The sequence below is a fragment of the Coffea arabica genome, chromosome 2c (genome assembly GCF_036785885.1).
Source record: "Coffea arabica cultivar ET-39 chromosome 2c, Coffea Arabica ET-39 HiFi, whole genome shotgun sequence".
NCBI lineage: Eukaryota > Viridiplantae > Streptophyta > Magnoliopsida > Gentianales > Rubiaceae > Coffea > Coffea arabica.
The window spans coordinates 31177598-31185000 of NC_092312.1; positions in this window are offsets into that span (position 1 = coordinate 31177598).

The following is a 7403-nucleotide window of genomic DNA, read 5'->3' on the forward strand; positions in this document are numbered from 1 at the left end:
CCCCATGAGGGATCTGGTTTTGGTTGATTTCGTGTTTTGGTGCTTGAACAGAGGTGAAATTTTTGAGGAGCTGATTATGTGAAAGAGGAGGTTGAACTGATGTTGATTGTTGAATCTAGGCCTAATGTGATCGCATTCTGGGCCAATTGCTTGCCCAAGCGCGGGGCAAGTTTTGCTCGGCTTGGAATGTTCCGTAGAACTAGCTAAGTTGCTTATAAATTACTAGTGAGAAGCGCATACCCTATATGTGTAAAAATCTAAAATAAAAATTTTTTAAAAGGAAAAGTTATTAAATTTTTGGTAGTTTTTGGAGGATTTTTTTCAGACATATCATTATCATTAAAAGTACCATGAGTCTTGTTATTTTGAAATGTAAGAGTCTGTTTGTTTTAGTGTAAAATATTTTTTCCAGAAAAGGTTTTTAAATTTTCTAGTGTTTGGATGGATTAAAAATTTACAAAAGATTTTCCCGGGGAAAACGATTTACATTGTTAGGCATCAATTAATTTCCGTAGTAAATTTTCTAGTGAGGTGCATGTAAACATTGAAGAATTATTTCGATTACAAAGTTAGTCACGAGTGTTTTCCACTGTTAGAGTTAGAGTACAAGAATTGTTGTGAAGAAAGTTGATCAAGTTAGACTACAAAGGGGGTCCTGGAATATCCAGTTGGTGAAGATCATACGATAAGATTGGGTCGAAAATTGTCAAACTGATTGTTGTTGTGAAAACAAAGATCAGAGAAGAATCCATTTAATTGAATTGTGATTATCAAAATCACAAAATGAGTTATTAATAAATAGATGTTAAATTGTGCGATGAAAACAGTCTATATAGATGCGTTCATTATTGCAATGAGAAAAGTGTTTGAAGATGAGGAACCAACATAAAGTGACGTTGATCTAATTTGCAAGAGAGATTATTGTTCGTGGTGGCAGTGAACCAACTTTGATTTAACGGAGGTAATGTTGGCATATTTAATCATGGTTCAAAAAATAGAAATTTCTATATTATTATTTAATAGTGTTTTAGTTAAGTTAAGATTTTAATAATTCTATTTGAGTCATGTTATGGTAGTTTTATTTTTAAGAATTAGTATTTTATTAAAAAATTTCTTATGATTGTAAGACTTGTTTATAAGTCACGTGATCTATAAATAAGGAGTTTTATTATTATATCAGTTGAAAATAATGAAACTTTGAAAGCCTAATTATTATTATGTGTGACTAATAACATAATGTTAATTTATTTCTCTTCTCTCACACATATTTTTATGTGTGGTAACTTGTCTCCCCATATGTGGCGTTTTTATCAAATATATCTCTTATTTTTTTGGTGAATTTTTTTTGTTCTACACAGCCACAGCCGCAGCCCTCTCTTCTAGGGATGGCAACGGGGCGGGGTTGGGGCGGGGGACCCCTCCCCCATCCTCCGCCCCGTTGCCTATTAGTTCCCCCCGTCCCCCGCCTCCCGCTCCCCCCGCCCCCGCCTCGCCTTGCCCCGCTTATTATATAATTTTATTATAATTAAATTTTAATAAATATTCAAGTACTAAAATATCAACACATCACCAAATTATTATTCATTATAATTTTACAATTGAAACTCATAAAAACAATCAAACAGAAGTTATTTGAATACAATCAAATATGATGAAATAAATATAACTAAAATAGTCAAATTTTCACTTTTAGTACAAATGCAATCACTAATTCATCATTGTGTTTGTGCTTTTTTTTGAGAAAAAAGTGTTATTCTATTAAGTGTAATTAGAAATTTAGTATAAATGTATTAGTAAATTTAGTATAACTAATTAATAAATTCTATTAGTAGACATGTATAATTATTCATATAATTGATAATATCAATTATATTACATAAACTAATATACATTATATAATACATCTAACTAATAATATCATTATCATAAGTTTATAACTAATTAATTTACATATAATATATAGTCATTTATATATATATATATATATATATATTTTTTTTTTTTTTGCGGGTGGCAGGGCGGGGGATGGGGCGGGGAAGTATACCCCCGCCCCCGCCCCGTTTCTAAGCGGGGGGAAATTTTTCCCCCCCGCCTTGTGAGCCCCCCGCGGGGCGGGCATCCGCGGGCACCCGCCCCTATTGCCATCCCTACTCTCTTCCAACAAATTGTCTTTATTTTCCTCCCTTCTCCCCGCCCTTCTCTCCCCCCAAATGCATAACCCACCCCACCATACCTCACACTGCCCTGTTCTTCTCCGTCGCTCTAATGATGAAATCCAAAGGTGGATAATGACTATTTCCAGGTTTTCAACTTCCCCAGTATACATTTAAATATTCAACTCCAGAATTGGCTAAAACCTGAGAACATTCATCTGCCCCTCTCTTGTGTTCTCCTTTGCGCTTAAATAATTGTCAAGCCACAAGAACTGAGGTGGTGAAGAAGGAGAGGTTGGCTCATTGAGACCCAAGGCTCCAAGCAGAGAAGAAAGGACGGTTTCGAACTTGCTGAGATGAAAGCTGCCAAGCAGGGGTGGAGCTAAAACTCCACAGTAAGTGGGGTCATATTTTAGTACAGTGAAACTTATTTTAAAAAAAATAAAAACGACTAACAGTATAAATAAGTTATAATTGTACTCTAGAGTACTCATTTTTTTAAAATGTTGCAAAATCAATTCATTATCAATTTTATTAAATACAACTTTTTCAATATAATTGAACCTCTGAAATTTTTTAAAATAATTTGTAAATTATCATCAACTTGAACTTCTATAGGTTTCTTTTAAGAAATTTGTCTTTATTTTGTTACAAATAAAAATCATAATAACTTAATTTCGTATCATAAATAACTTGAAAAATTGTTTTTGAAGATAAAATTGTTTTGAAGAATTAGTTTTTTCAATCCATTCAAGAAAGTTCACCCTTTGTGTCCGAAAACCTTGGGTGAATTTTTTTTTTTAACTAACTTCCATACATAACTTGAAATAAAATCAAAATTATTGTGACGGTAAGAATTATGAATTTCCAATTGTTTGGGGTCAATGTATATAGAAAAGAGAATTTGATAAAATTTAGTGAGGTTAAATAAGATGAAATTTTAAAATTTTCTAAATTTCCTAAGCCTAAAAACTAATTTTCCAAAGTTAAGTGGGGTCAATTGACCCCACTTGCTTGCATGTGGCTCTGCCACTGCTGCCAAGTAGTGAAGCCGTGAGGGATGAATTTTGGTATAGTTGGGAGGAAGACTAATTGCGTCACTTGCGTGAAAACTAATTTCCTAGACTGACCCAAACACAAGAAAATTGATGGGTAAGCAAATATTTTCCCCGAAAATGACTTCCACAGAAAATATTTTCACATGGAAAATATTTGACCCCCAACCAAACAGACCCTAAGTGTAAGCGTTATTATGATCTTAGGTTTTGTTATTCCAACTATGTCCTCATTAATAGATAATTGAAGTTTTATAATATACTCTTTTTAATTTATTATGATGATTAAAATTCATTATACCATACCTATTGATTAAGAAGAAAAGAATAGTTGATGACAAGGCAATGTTAAGCATTAGTTTCCTAGACTGACCCAAACACAAGAAAATTGATGGGTAAGCAAATATTTTCCCCGAAAATGACTTCCACAGAAAATATTTTCACATGGAAAATATTTGACCCCCAACCAAACAGACCCTAAGTGTAACCGTTATTATGATCTTAGGTTTTGTTATTCCAACTATGTCCTCATTAATAGATAATTGAAGTTTTATAATATACTCTTTTTAATTTATTATGATGATTAAAATTCATTATACCATACCTATTGATTTAGAAGAAAATAATAGTTGATGACAAGGCAATGTTAAGCATTAGAGACTAAGTGCCTGTTTGATAATATAAAAAAGTGCTGAAACTGAATTCATTCAGGCATTCAGATGTTATGGGTGTTTGATAAATAAAAATTTACCTGCTGAATTTATTAAGTGGTATTGAATTTGTATGTATTTTTTTCAGCACAAGAATCGTAGCTGAATGCTTAATTTGATAAGAATCAAGAGATTTACTTCAACTACTTTATTTTATCTACCAAATATATCCCTGTTTGTTAATTACATTCAAAATCCTTATCTAATTAAACAACCTAATATTTCCTATTTAAAATCCTTATCTAATTAAACAAAACAACCTGATATTCTCTATTCAAAAATTTTTTTTAACAATAGTATTTTTTTGCAGTAATTTTCATCCACAAACATTGATATTTTGATATATTTTTTTTTTGTGCAGATAAATATTATTTATGTGATGCAACTTATCCACACACACGTGGCTTTATGACACCATATCGAAATATTAGATATTGGTTGTCTGATTTTCGAAATGCTTCTCGTCCAAGATCAAAAGAATAACGCTTTAACCAAGCACATGCAAGATTGAGAAATGTAATTGAACGTGCTTTTGGAGTATTAAAAGCTCGTTTTCCCATTTTCAAAAAGATGAAACCATACCCTTTTTCCACACAAAGAAATATTGTCATTGTATGCATTGCTCTTCACAATCATTGTCATTTTCATACCTAACAATTTTAAGTTAATTAAATCATAGGTTCTATTTCCTTTTTGGATTAAAAGATAAAAGGGCAAAATTGTACAATTTAGTTTCTTAAACATTAAGTTATGAATATTTATCAAACAGTATAAATAGATTCAGCATTAAGATTCAGACATTCATATATCTCTTTTCAGTGCTTAAAATTCAGCAAATTAATTATTTCAGTATTCAGAATTCAGAGTTCAGAATTCAGAATTCAGATTCAGTGTTATCAAACGGAGGCGGATCTGGTCTTGGTTTTCTATTTATCTAAAACACCTTTCTATTTAATAATTAGATTTATTGCATTTTAATAGTAGCAATAATTGTTGAGTTAGGAAAAAATGGTAACCTTAATTAAATTTGAATTATGAAGACAATAAATAAAAAATAACACTCCAAACCAACGGGTCTCTTTGCATTCTAATTTCAATTTTTTTACTTCCTAAAGATTCTTGATTAGTCATAGCCTAATTAAGTTTTCAAATCTTGAAAAATATTACTGTTGATACCAAAACAAGATGCTCTTAAAACAATAGAATTTTTGTCTTTTGTGCTTTTATGTTAGATTCTGCCTAAAAAATAAAAATAAAATAAAACAAAACAAAAAACTCAATTATTTCTACCAATGAAATTTTGATTCTCAAAAAATGAACAGTTAAGTGAAAAATATTTATATATGGTGAATCATCTATACTTCATCATTAATAGAAATAACATACAAAATAATATAAAGAATTCAACTTCAAAAAATATAAATCTCTTCATTTTTCAAAAAATGGTGCATATAACTTCATATTGAGGAATTTCATCAAGATACTGATAAATTCAGCTAACATAACATGAAAAAGGGAGAATGAGACCAATCGTCTCTCATATATCGCTGATGTGAAAATTTAGTCCCTTAGAATGAAAATGATTAGTTTTAGTTCCTAATAAACAAAAAATGATCACCTTTAATCTATTTTTACTTTTTCGAATAGATTTTGATCGGAACTTACTAGGCCCACATGTCGTGCCCAATTTTTAAAGGATAAGAATAACAAACCACCTTGACTAGCAAATGTGAGGGGACTAATAGTGCAAAACTTTAGTTAAACATTTATCAAAAAATATAATATATAACTAACCCACCATTACAAACAATTCATCTCAACCCAAAACAACCCTAATTGCAAACTTGCAGCAGCTAATTGAAATTCATTTGATGGAAATTGCTGATTGAAATGCCAAATATGTTGGGTTCAGAGACAATGATGCAACAAGTGCCGGCGGACTTGGCGATTTTGACTTGATCGACGGATCGATGCAACTTCCACAATTTCTCCACCTTCCAGCATTTGGGCCATCCCGACTTTGATGGAGAATGGGTTTTTCTAACCTTCCAGCATTTGGCCCATCCCGACTTTGATGGAGAATGGGTTTTTCTAGGCTTCAGTAATTGCATTACTGCTGTAGATCGGGACAGCACCATCGTCGCCAGCGTTGCAAGTGTTCTAAAATGCCTGAATGAAATGTCCAAAGCCGTGGAGCACTGGGGAAAGCTCTGCATTTGCCTCTTAAGAGCCAAAGTCGCCGAAAACCCAAGAAACTCAAACGCCAAAGAGAAGTCCTTAAACTCATAAAAAACCAACTTCTTCTTTGCCCCATCGTCAACTGACCATGAGCAGAATCTTGAGCCCTATCAAAAGCCTTGTTTTCAAAATCTCAGTGACTTTGATCCGAAGAGTTTCTCATAGACACATCCCATACAATCCATGCCTTCATCTCCTAAAACTTTTTCTCATCTTGCTATTGTCCCGTTCAACAATCCCAGTTTGAAAGCTGGCACAGTTTCTTCACGGAAGAAGGGAAAGAATCCATTGACGTGTCACTAGAACAAGAAAAAGATGGAAACTTTGACAAAGCATTTCAACCCCATCCCATTATCACCCAAAAAGGTATTGTCTTTAGATATTGCAAACCACCAAAGTTTGCTCTCAACTTTAGGCCTGTGGGATTTTTCCCATCTTGATTTTGACTAGGAACTCCGGACAGACTTGCTAGAATGTTTTGTGCGAGGAAGCACTTTTTCATTTTTCATTTTTTTTTGCATTCATCTTTTATAGCACATTTGCTTGTTATTTTCTTGTCTTCAATCACGAATTTCCTTCGAAAGAATTTCAATCAACTAAGAGGAGTTTCCAATTATGGTTCATTTTGGGTTGAGATGAATTGGAGATTTTCAGGTAATGGTGGAATAGTTTTTGTGTATTTTGATGAATATTTAACAAAAAATATGCACCATTAGTCCCTCAAATTTCTGATCAAGTTGATTTTTCATTTTTACCCCTTAAAAATTGGACACGCCATGTGAGCCCAATAAGTTCCGGCTAAAATTTGCTTGGAAAAGCCAAAAGGGATCAAAGATAATCATTTTTTATGTGTCAGGGACTAAAACTGATCATTTTCGTTTTGAGGGACTAAATTTTCACATTAATAATATGTGAGGGATGATTGGCACAATAGAACCCATGAAAAATAATAATGGTAGAGCATGCCACTGATATTTATGTAAACAATTACTTTTATTTTATATTTTTACCCTCTTACCTCTCCCAAACCATTTTCATTCCTAACTATTAAGTACAGAATTCGAAACCTGAACTGAAGAGAACTCTAAGAGCCATACGATGGTTACTGAGCCAACTCCAGTGGTTAGCAAACAATTAACTATTGCTTAGCATGTAAATTTAGGTTATCCAACTCAAAAAGAAAAATAAAAAAAAATTATTCATATATCTAATTAAAAATCAAACAATTTTAGTGGTATTTTCATAAT